Source organism: Octopus sinensis, linkage group LG14, assembly GCF_006345805.1.
Source record: "Octopus sinensis linkage group LG14, ASM634580v1, whole genome shotgun sequence".
In the NCBI taxonomy this organism is placed as follows: Eukaryota; Metazoa; Mollusca; class Cephalopoda; order Octopoda; family Octopodidae; genus Octopus; species Octopus sinensis.
The window spans coordinates 52,531,762-52,542,969 of record NC_043010.1 but is presented as its reverse complement, the minus strand read 5'-3'; the positions used below and the strand labels follow the sequence as shown (position 1 = coordinate 52,542,969).

Sequence of the window (11,208 nt, the reverse complement as noted above, 5' to 3'; positions counted from 1 at the left end):
TGAGTATTCCAGGAGATGAGCTTGTTGAGTCAATGGTGAATATCACTAGATGCTGAGCGGATGGACAGAAAACTGTCAATCGTGTTCGTAAAATTTCAATTTCTAACGGCCTTGGCCTTCAAACAATTGCGATAACATAATGAAATTTCAGTTGCCGAACTAGTTCTCAACTGCACAGATATTACAGCTAGCGACAGACTAACTTGAAAACTCTCTCTCTCTCAATCTCTCCCCCCCCCGTCTCTCTCTCAATCTCTCTCCCCCCCGTCTCTCTCTCTCTCTCTTTCTCTGACACATAGGCTCACAGCTATCAGCAGGCACGCCGAGCAACCATGAAAAAAAATCTTATTTCCATGAATAGCGTGTGTTTCCCAGAAATTTGCAGCAAGTGAAAGTACTTCATTATCGCTTATTATAAAATCTCTTTATACAAAACTTCATTCGCTTCGGAAAGGTCCAGTCATACATATAGCAGCAACTGTGTATCACAAAAGATATCTTAGTAAGTCTGTTTAATTGTTAATATTATCACATATTTATATGAAACTTTAACGCACAATTGATTATTTTATTCAACTCTAGGCGAAGTGTGCTACGACAAGCGAAACTTCGCCCTGGCAATCTTTCGTCTCTAGTAGACCTTTCCGTCGATTTCCGTAAAAAATTTTTTTTTTACATATGGGCTTGCGAGAACTTTTGAAGTAATGAGAGCGAAAGAGACTAAGAGAAAGCGATTGTATGACGAGGGAAGTTCTTTTGAAGTTACCGTGCATGTGAAGCATTGATGTAGATGTGTGTGTGTGCGTGTGTGTTTGATGGGGTGTGGGAGACAGACAGTATGTTGTGTAAGTGAAGTGCTTCTGTTAGTGTGTGTGAAGAGACAGAGTAATGTGTATAGGGGATCTGGCGATGTTTCGTTATATATACATGTTTGTGTGTGTTCCCCCTATACCGCTTGATAACAGGTGTTGGTGTGTTTATGTACGCGTAACTTAGTAAAAGAAAAAAAGAAAATTAAGCACCGAGGCCGATTCGACTAAAAATTCTTCCAGACGGTGCTCCAGAATGGCTGCTGTCTAATGACTGAAACAAATAAAAGAGAAAAAAAATAAAGATGTATGTAGGTACGGCAGACGAAATATATTGAAAGAAAGAAAACAACCAACACCCTTCCTTCCCAATTCTACGGCATTGGCCTTCAAGCAGGCTATCCACATGCTAGAAATAACAGCCATCTACAAACACGATGTTTTGAGTTGGTCAAACGATTCTCTTTAATTTCACTTTGTCACAGTATTTCTTTGCTATTTTACTTTTTTTTTTTTTCAAAAGAGTTTGCTGTTGTTTCTGCACTCATACTTTTTATAACTTTCAACCCCCCCCCCCCCAAAAAAAACAACAAAAAAAAGAAAGAAATGTACACATTCACATGAATTACTCTGTCATATTACTGCGGAAAATTACTCAGAATTATGTTATCGCAGTTGTTTGAAATTTGGCTGTTATTTTAGTATTATTTGATACTTTCACCCGCATGATTTTCACTAAGAAAAAAAAAAAAAAAACTCGGATTTTTTGCTTGGAATCAAGTACCTTGACCTCCTAATATGTTGCAAACTTTTTTTTTTCTTTTTTCCCAGAAAGAAAACACGGACGAAATAGCTCTCAGAATTTTGTTTGGCGTGTTAACGATTCTGCTAGTTGAGAAATGAAAACAATTTAATCGAGGTCAAGGTACTTGATTCCAAGCAAAAAATCCGAGTTTTTTTTTATTATTATTATTATTATTATTATTATTATTATTATTATTATTATTATTATTATTATTATTATTATTATTATTCTATGTTTGACTTTTGCTTTATATTTGTACAAGTTGGCTCCAAGTCTCACCCAGAGACCTCAAGAGAAAACAGGGTTGGAAGTTCATGTTGTTGTTATGCCTAGTGTGCCATATATTTGGGGGGTGGGGATGTTGTACTAATGAATGTCTAAAAAAAAAGGTTTTTTTTTTTTTTTTTTTTTTAAACCGAAAATTATGGTTGTTTTAACCTTGAGGTTACATAGAGAGTATTTTGCGTAGGATATGAGCAGTTCCCATGAGCACTATCTTTTGAACTTCTGCCATTTTTGGGTTTCCTGGTATCTGAGTTAGGTAGCTATCAGCCCCTTTTGCTATCATTCCCAGGGCACCTATGACAACAGGTATTGTTTTAGTCTTCAGCTTCCACATTTTGCTGATTTCTATTCAAGATCTTTATATTTGCTCAGTTTTTGGTAGGTCCTGACAGATACGTTTATATCGATTGGGACAGTCATATCAATGAGGAGGCATGTTCTTTGTTTGAAGTCTTTCAATATGATGTCTGGCCTATTTGCATCTATCTTCCTGTCAGTTTGAATGGTGAAGTTCCAGAGGAGTGAGATGTGGTCATTTGCAAGCACTGGGGGTGGTTTGTGTTCCCACCAGTTTTTTTCATGGGGCAAATCCAGGTTTTTACAGATTACCCAGTGAATATATTGTGCAGCTCTATCGTGCCTGTTGAAATACTCTGTAGGCGCTAGAAGACTGCACTTGGAGACCACATGGTCAATGGTTTCATTTTGTTGCTTGCATACACGACACGTTGGACTGCTTCTGATCTTTAATATGTTGGCCTGGTAGTTTCTTGTTGGTAGGCATTGATCTTGAGCTGCTATGATAAACCCCTCTGTTTCAGATTTTAAGCCAGAGGCCATTAGCCATTGATGGGTCAGGGCTTTGTCGATATCTGCATTATTCGCTCTCTTTGGGTATTTGCCGTAGAGAGGTTTTTCTTGCCATTTATTATTCAGAATATCTAAGGCCGCAGTTTTGGCACGGGTTTTCATGCGCCTAGCTTTTTCTGTGCTTGTTTCTTGTATGTCTATCTCTAATTCCGAAATTGGTTGTATTCGGAATTCACTTAGATATTCCTTTGCCTGTTTTGTGACTGAGTATGATGCTTTCTTGTTTTCATGTTTTGAGACAAGTTTAACATCCAGTCCTCAGAGTTTTTCAGGTAGGTATCTAGGCCAATTGTAGCAATCTTCATTGTTATTGCCAGTTGTAAAAGACCACGGCCTCCCTCTTTTCTTGGCAGATAGAGTCGTTCTGTATCTGCCTTAGGGTGGTGCATTCTATGCATTGTCAACAGTTTCCTTATTTTTCTGTCGAGCTGACATATTTCAGTAATTGACCAGTTAACATATTGAAACTGTAAGTCACGACTGGTATAGCTAATGCATTGATTGCTTCGATCCTGTTTCTTGCATTCAGCTCTGTCTTGAGTATTGCTCTCACTCTTCGATAGCATTCTCCCTGATCCTTTCCTTCATCTCTGAATGCCTTATTCCGTTCCCTTCAATTACCCCTAGGTACTTGTAGCTCTCCGCTGGGTCTAGTTCTTTTATGACATTCTGTTGGTCAAGGTTAACGTTAGTGTTGTCTGTCATTTTTCCTTTGATAAAGGTAGCCTTTGCACATTTATCGAGGCCGAATTGCATTCTGATGTCGTCACTGAATTGTTTGACTATCGCTAGTAAGCCCTTGAGTTGTTGATCATTTTTTGCAAAAAGCTTTAAATCATCCATGTAAACGAGATGATTTATATTTTTATCAAACATTTTATACCCGTACTGCACGTCATTGAGCAGCTTTGAGAGAGGTATTAAGGATAAACAAAAGAGGAGTGGTGACAGTGAGTCACCCTGGAAAATGCCACACGAAATTTTTACATCACCAGCATTTAGGGATTCACTGTCACTGTCAGAGTTAGTGTGGTTCTCCATGATCTCATACTTACAGTCAAGAAGTTTCGCAGAGTTGGTGCTATCTTATACATTTCAAGGCATTTCCTAATCCAGCTATGTGGTAGGCTATCAAAAGCCTTTTTATAGTCTATCCAGGCTATTGATAAGTTTTTGTGTCGTTTGTGACAATCTTCTAAGATCATCTTATTGATGAGTAGTTGGTCTTTACAGCCGTAGGATCCACGTTTACATCCTTTCTGTTCATTAGGGAATATGCTGCTGTCTGTTAAAAAACTATAGGTATATTCCGTCAGGACAGATGTTAGAGTTTTGTACATAGTTGTTAAGCAGGTTATGGGTCTATAGTTTTTTGGTTCATTTGTTTCTTCACTTTTTGGAAGCAGGAATGTTAACCCATTAACTAGCCAAGGAGGCATCCTACTAGGGTGTTGCAGAACATCATTGTACAGTCTGTTAGCAGTTCATGGCTCTCTGGGAAGGCATTCAGCCAGAAGTTAGGAATTTTATCCTTTCCTGGAGACTTCCATTTGCTTGACCTCCTGAGAGCAGATCTTATATCTTCTACCTTGACACCCTCCCACTTTTGCTCTTCTAAGGGGTCCAGTTCTGTAGATATTCTGTCAATCCAGGGGGCCTTTTCGTTGTGTGTTTTTTCTTCTGCCCAGATTTTATTCCAAAATCTCTGCACTTCTTCTTTTGATGGTACAGACCCTGCAGTAAACGCTGTTTTTCCTATCTTCCTGTAAAAATTCTTGGTGTTATTTTTTTGAACATGTTGTTGTCCTTGAAAAATCTAACACGCTTTCATACCTCGCTATGCGGGTAGCTTTGGCAGATACCTTTTGTTTGATGGTTTCTATGGTGGCATCAATATCAAGTATAGTTTTCATATTGTATTTTTTCAGTAATTTTTGGGTTTTTGTAGGTTTGGTAGCCTTGTGAGCCTTAAGGTTTTTCAAATATCAATGTCAGATCTAAATACTTTAATTTGTTGTTGCAGACGCTCTTGCCAAGAAGGCTTTTTGTGGGACTGTTGCCGTTTTCTAATCTTTACACCACATAGGATCGTTGAGATTTTCGCGGATGCATAGTATAGGTGGTTGAGGTTTGTGATATCAACATCATTAACTGAATTATATCCTTAAGTGCAAGCCGGATTTTACCAATTATTTTCATGTTTTGGTGAGAGTTGCGGATTTTAGGAAGTGTATCACGCTCATCCATGCTGGTTTCTTAATTTCAGCCATTCAATCATGATTTGATTTTTTAGCTCATGTAGTTCTGTTGGGTCAATATTTGTGTGACTTTCTTTATCTATTTGATGCACATCTGTCTTAGTGTTTATGATTGGTTCAGGGCGTATTTCACTTTGCCTATCACTTATACTAACTCTTTCAATCCTCTCTTCGTTTTTATCCGCCCTGGGCTGGTCTATAATCATTTCCTCTGTATTATCTTCTCTAGCTGCAGCTTCGTTCATTTTATCCGATATTGCTTGTCTAACCTGATCAATCTCTACTTCAGTCAGTAATTTCTTTTTTATAATGTTTCTTCTAACATTGGCAAGCTTGTTACTGTCTATGTAGGGTCTTACTTCAGGGTGTTTCTGTCTCCAGTTTAAGTATGCTTGTACAGTGCTAGACTTATCTGTGGGGAAATATATGGCATGGTAGAAGGCCTCGAGAACTTCTTTATTATCTTCCCTAGACCATTTTTCCTTCTTTTTCTTTTGATTATTTGGTGATGAGCATGGATGGCCATCTGTTGGAATATTCCGGTTGTGGGGTTCGTCCAGCTCCTGTGTGTTGGGAAGATTTGATCCAGTAACTGATTTTTCAATCAGGATTTGGTTCAATTTTCGGATACGTGGTCTTTTTATTATTATTATTATTATTATTATTATTATTATTATTATTATTATTATTATTATTTCTTAGTGAAAATCGTGCGGGTGGTATCAAATAATACTATCTTTTCAAATAAACTTTTCGGTGGACGTGACGTCAGCGATAGGCAGCCCACATAAATTAAAATTCTCCGCTTTGACGGGGTTGGGATTGGGGTTTAAGATTTTTTTTCTTCAAGGAGGTGTCCTTGGGAATGATCTGGAGCATCCTTTTAACAAAAAAAAAATGTTTTCGAAAAATGATTTTTAAAACTCTGCCCGGCCCTCATCATCTTCTCTCTGGACCGATTTTGGTCGATTTTGCGGGCACTATGTACTTAAAAACTATAAGAGAAGCCTTTTCATTTAAAAAAAAAAAAAGCAAATATTTTCAGACGAAAAGGTGTGATTAAAGAGAGATTTGGCTGTTGTTTCTAGTATATCCCATGACCACTTCCTCATTTCTTTCTCACCTATTGGTGTCTTTTTCAGTATTTTCTTCCCATTAATAGCATAAATTCATTAATGCTATTAAATTATTTTTGACAATTTATGATTTTAATCAAGTCTCCCATGGGGCATGCTAGAAACAACAGCCAAATCTCCCTTAAATCACACTTATCGTCTGAAAATACTTATGTTTTTTGTTGTTGTTTTTACCGGAAATACTTCTACAGGTTTTAAGTGCGTAGTTTCCAAAAAATTCATCGTGAATAGTGCCCACAAAATTAAAAAAAAACTGTTCCGTGAGGGGAAGATGGAGTTTTAAAAAAATCATTTTTCGAAAAAGTGGATCTTTTCCTTTTGAACAGCGCTTTTCAACACAATTTCTAATTAACTAAACACTTTGAAACTTCGTATACTGGTAGAATGTGTCAAAATAAAACATTTTTTTCTCTTGGCTTTCTTGGGAAAATTGTAATTTGTTTGTTTAATGTAGTTTAATTTTTCGAATTTTAACCAATCCTATGCCCTCTATTTAGCTAAAATCATTTGCTGCGTCTAAAACAGACAACATCCTGTCACTAACCCTAAATTTTAGCCTTTCGTTTTTTTTTTGTTTTGTTTTCTTAATTGTTAAATTAATTTAAGGATAACAATTAAGAAAAAAAAAAAAACGAAAGGCTAAAACGAAAGCAATGGAAAATAATTTTAATTTAACAATTAAGAAAAAAAAAACGAAAGCAAAAACTCAAAACAAAACGAATAATTTTAGACACGCGTAACAATTAAGGCAAAAAAAACGAAAGGCTAAAATTTAGGGTGAGGGTTAGAGTTAGGGTTAGTGACAGGATGTTGTCTCAGTTTTAGACGCAGCAAATGATTTTATATATAACATATGGATATATACGTGCTGAAAAACTCTTATATATTTCTGATCTAAAGTATAAAATTGATATGAATTTAAACAACATGGTCCAATTAATCTGCAAAGAAAGGGAAAAAAACCCATAAAAATTTATACCAAAGTACCTGCAAAGTGAAATAGCTAGTTAAAAAATCTCTATAAGGGATGAAAGTAGTAACTATAATGGGAAATGATATTTGTCACCATGGCTGTTCCCTAGGAACTGACATTACTGCTATTTTTAACCACAGGAGGATACCTATTCCAGCTGGTTAATCATTGCAATCTGCACCCATGAGACCACCAGATTGTATGGTTTCAACTTCTTTGTGGTCATCCGCAGTGGTGGATACTCATCTAGAGATAGCAGTAGCTCATTCCAGCTCAAAATAAATAGAAACCAAGTGACACACAGTCACTGATCTTACAACAAGCAGATTAGTTAGTTAGAATATCTCTATAAGAGACGAAAGCAATAACTATAGTGTATATGTGTGTGTGAATGATGAAGGACACTCTAGATAATGTATTCTCTGATATTCACAAAGACTGGATGGTCATATATAGAATGTCTTCATCACTGTTTTACTCAACAGTAATGCTCATTTGATATCTCAGTTTTTACATTTTAGTTTCTTGATCATTTTGTCTACCTATGTACCTGTGAGGAGGTGCTGAAATGTTCCTGACGTTGGGTAAAAGAAAATACAGGTGGATCAGTTAATTATGATTTTACTCAACATATTCACCTCTCAGATTCACAAACGTTTGCCAGCGGTCATCTAGTTTTTCTACGCCCTGTAAAAGAACTCGGAAGTTTGGGCCTCCGACCAGTACCTTCATGATACCCTTAAAGCCAGGAACATTTCATCTCTCCCTTGTATACCCACACACACACACATACATGAGGGGGTACTAAAATTTCCTGGCTTTGGGTAAAAGAAAATACAATTAATTATGATTTTATTCAACATATTCCCCTCTCAGATTCGCACACTTATTACAGCAGTCCTTTAGTTTTTCTAAGCCCTGTAAAAAGAACTCAGAATGTTGGCCTTCCAACCAGGTCTTTCGCGATACCCTTAAAGCCAGGAACCTTTCAGCACCCCATCATATATAACTTGATTATCTTTATATATAAAATTGAAGTTGTGTGTGTGAGACTCTGTCTCCTCCAATTTAGATTCCTAACTACTCCCACATTTTGCGATGCAGTTTAACCAAAAGCAGGTATCTTATAGTCGTCATTCATATCAAGCCCTTCTGGGTATTAGCGCGCGTCTACTATGAGTCTACGATTTAAAAAAAAATTTACCATCATTTTTCCGCATTTTTAATGATTTTTGTTCGGGTTATACAAGGGAAGTAACTCTCTAAAAATGCTTATATAGTTATTTCCCTTACAAACCCAAGCAACGCCAAGCGATACTGCTAGTATTATATATAATAACTTTATCCAATTTTTTCATCCAGGTATTTTCTGATTGTTTAAGATGGGAAGTTACAGACGGAATGTTTCACCTCTGATGGAAGGTATTCAACTAGGTGGTGCTCTTGCTGCTGCAGCTGGTCTGGTTTATGCGCTTTATACATACTTTTCTTCAAAGGAGTCAAATACCACTTACAGGGAAACCAATTATACGTGCAATACACATACAACAGAGAATGCATATGGAAACAGAGTGACAAACAGAGCAGAAAGTAACCAAACCAAAGAGATGCACACCACTGAAAGGGTTATGGAATTTAGTAACAATCTGCAATTAGAAAACCGCAACAGTCTCAGCCGTAAAAATAAACATAGAAAATGATGATTGAAAATAGGAATTGTTCAGTTTGTCTGTTCAAATTCCACCAACATCAACTTTATCAGCTGGTTCGTATTTTACCAACTCTGAAAGGTCAGACTTGATATAATAAGTACCAGCTGAGGACTGGGGTTGATATAATCGACTTACCCCAACATTGCTGGTCTTCTACTAAAATTTGAAGCCATTATTATTATTATTTGACTGACTCAGTTTTTTTCTTATACCTTCTAGAATTTATGTGGGCTGCGGGTCACTACTTGAAACCTGAGATATTCACAAGCTTTCAACTGTTTCAAACTCTTCTGATAATCTTTCTTGTCCCTGAGAGGCAAACTTTCTGTAGGGTGTCTACATGACTTCCTATCCAAACTTCTTCAATTATTTGTGTATATTTTTTACTTACATTTATATCTTTATTCACAATTATTATTATTATTATTATTATTATTTTATTGACCCTGAAAAGGATGAACGGCGAGGTTGACTTTGCCTTTCATCCTTTCAGGGTCAATGTACTCAACTCATCCCCTCCCCTGAAATTGCCGGGGTTGGGCCAAAGTTTGAAATCATTACTACTAACAAAGAAATCAATATTAAAAGAAGAATGAATGAATAAAGAAAGTATTATTATTATTATTATTGTTATTATTATTCTATGAAAACTCATAGCTTATTTTGCTGGGTATGATGGTGTCTATTGTCCACAGCCAGCAGACTAAGGTGACACTTGTTTACCGGTCATGCTTGAAGATCCCTGCAAAGAATTTTTGCAGTTCCAAGCAATGCTGATATTTGAAGGGGTTCTACCTTCACACTTGCACCAATCTTTTTCAGCCATGTTGGTAGTTGAGTGCTGATGCTTCAAAGTGTACCAATTACTATTTGTATAACATCTACTCTCTTCATTAACAACAACCTTCATATTTCCCATTTCAAATCATCATAGCTGTTTATTTTTTATTTTCCTTTCACATTGATCCTGTTGTCACTGGAGAATGCTACATCGATTATCATTCATGTTCATTATTTCCTTTCTTCTTATTATTATTAATTATTGTTATCATCATCATCATTATTACTATTATTAATGTGGCGAGCTGGCAGTTTTTGCCAAGCCATCTAACCCATGCCAGCATGGAAAATGGACATTAAATATTGATGATGTGTTGTATTTGTGTCTGTGTTTGTCATCATCCCCCATCCCATTTGACAATTGGTGTTGGTATGTTTATAGATCTGTAACTTAGCAGTTTGGCAAAAAATACTTATAGAATAACTGCTCGAGGAAATTTATCCTGTTAAAATTCTTCAAGGCTGTGCTCCAGCATGGCTGCAATCTAATGACTGTAACATTTAGAAGATAAAAGAACAGTGTGCTGTCCAAACATTACTGCATATTTCAACCATTTGTATATAGTCAAATATTAAGTGTGTGATTCAAATAATTGTTTTAGATTATTGGCACCTTGGGCAAGTGTCTTCTACTATAGCCTCGGGCCAACCAAAGCCTTGTAAGTGAATTTGGTAGATGGAAACTGAAAGAAGCCCGTCGTATATATGTATATATATATATATATGTATGTGTGCGTGTATGTTTGTGTGTGTGTGTGTTTCTCCCCTTAGCATTGCTTGACAACCGATGCTGGTGTGTTTATGTCCCTGTCACTTAGCGGTTCGGCAAAAGAGACCGATAGAATAAGTACTGGGCTTACAAAAGAATAAGTCACGGGGTCGAGTTGCTCGATTAAAGGCGGTGCTCCAGCATGGCCGCAGTCAAAATGACTGAAACAAGTAAAAGAGTATTATATAACTGTAATGATCACAGTACTTGACAGCTATGACGGGGTTCAGAAAAGTTCCTGGCTTTTGGTAAAAAAAAAAATACAAGAGGATCAGTTAATTATTCAACATATTCCTTTCTCATAGTTACTCAGTTATTGCAGCAGTCTTTCAGTTTTCCTAAGTCTTGTAAAAAAGAGGCGGGAAGGTTGGGCCTCCAGCCAGTGCCTTTTGCTGTACCCTTAAAGTCAGGAACTTTTCAGCACTACTTTGTGTGTATTTACATATATATATGTATATAATATATATATATATATATACATATATATATATATAATATATATATGTGTGTGTGTGGTGTATAATATATATATATGTGTGTGTGTGTGTATAATATATATATGTGTGTGTGTGTATAATATACATATGTATGTGTGTATAATATATATATATATTTCTTTACTGCCCACAAGGGGCTAAATATAGAGGGGACAAACAAGGACAGACAAAGGGATTATGTCGACTACATCAACCCCAGTGCAAAACTGGTACTTTATTTATTGACCCCGAAAGGATGAAAGGCAAAGTCGACC

At 36.4% G+C, this 11,208-nt stretch overlaps 1 long non-coding RNA gene across 1 annotated transcript; it reads left to right on the top strand.

Moving 5' to 3' along the window:
* The first annotated feature begins 293 nt into the window (after nucleotides 1-293).
* Nucleotides 294-8,775, top strand: LOC118766009. Its single transcript, XR_005001935.1, has 2 exons — nucleotides 294-502; nucleotides 8,499-8,775. It is a non-coding gene; the product is annotated as an uncharacterized LOC118766009 (long non-coding RNA).
* Nucleotides 8,776-11,208: the final 2,433 nt, after the last annotated feature.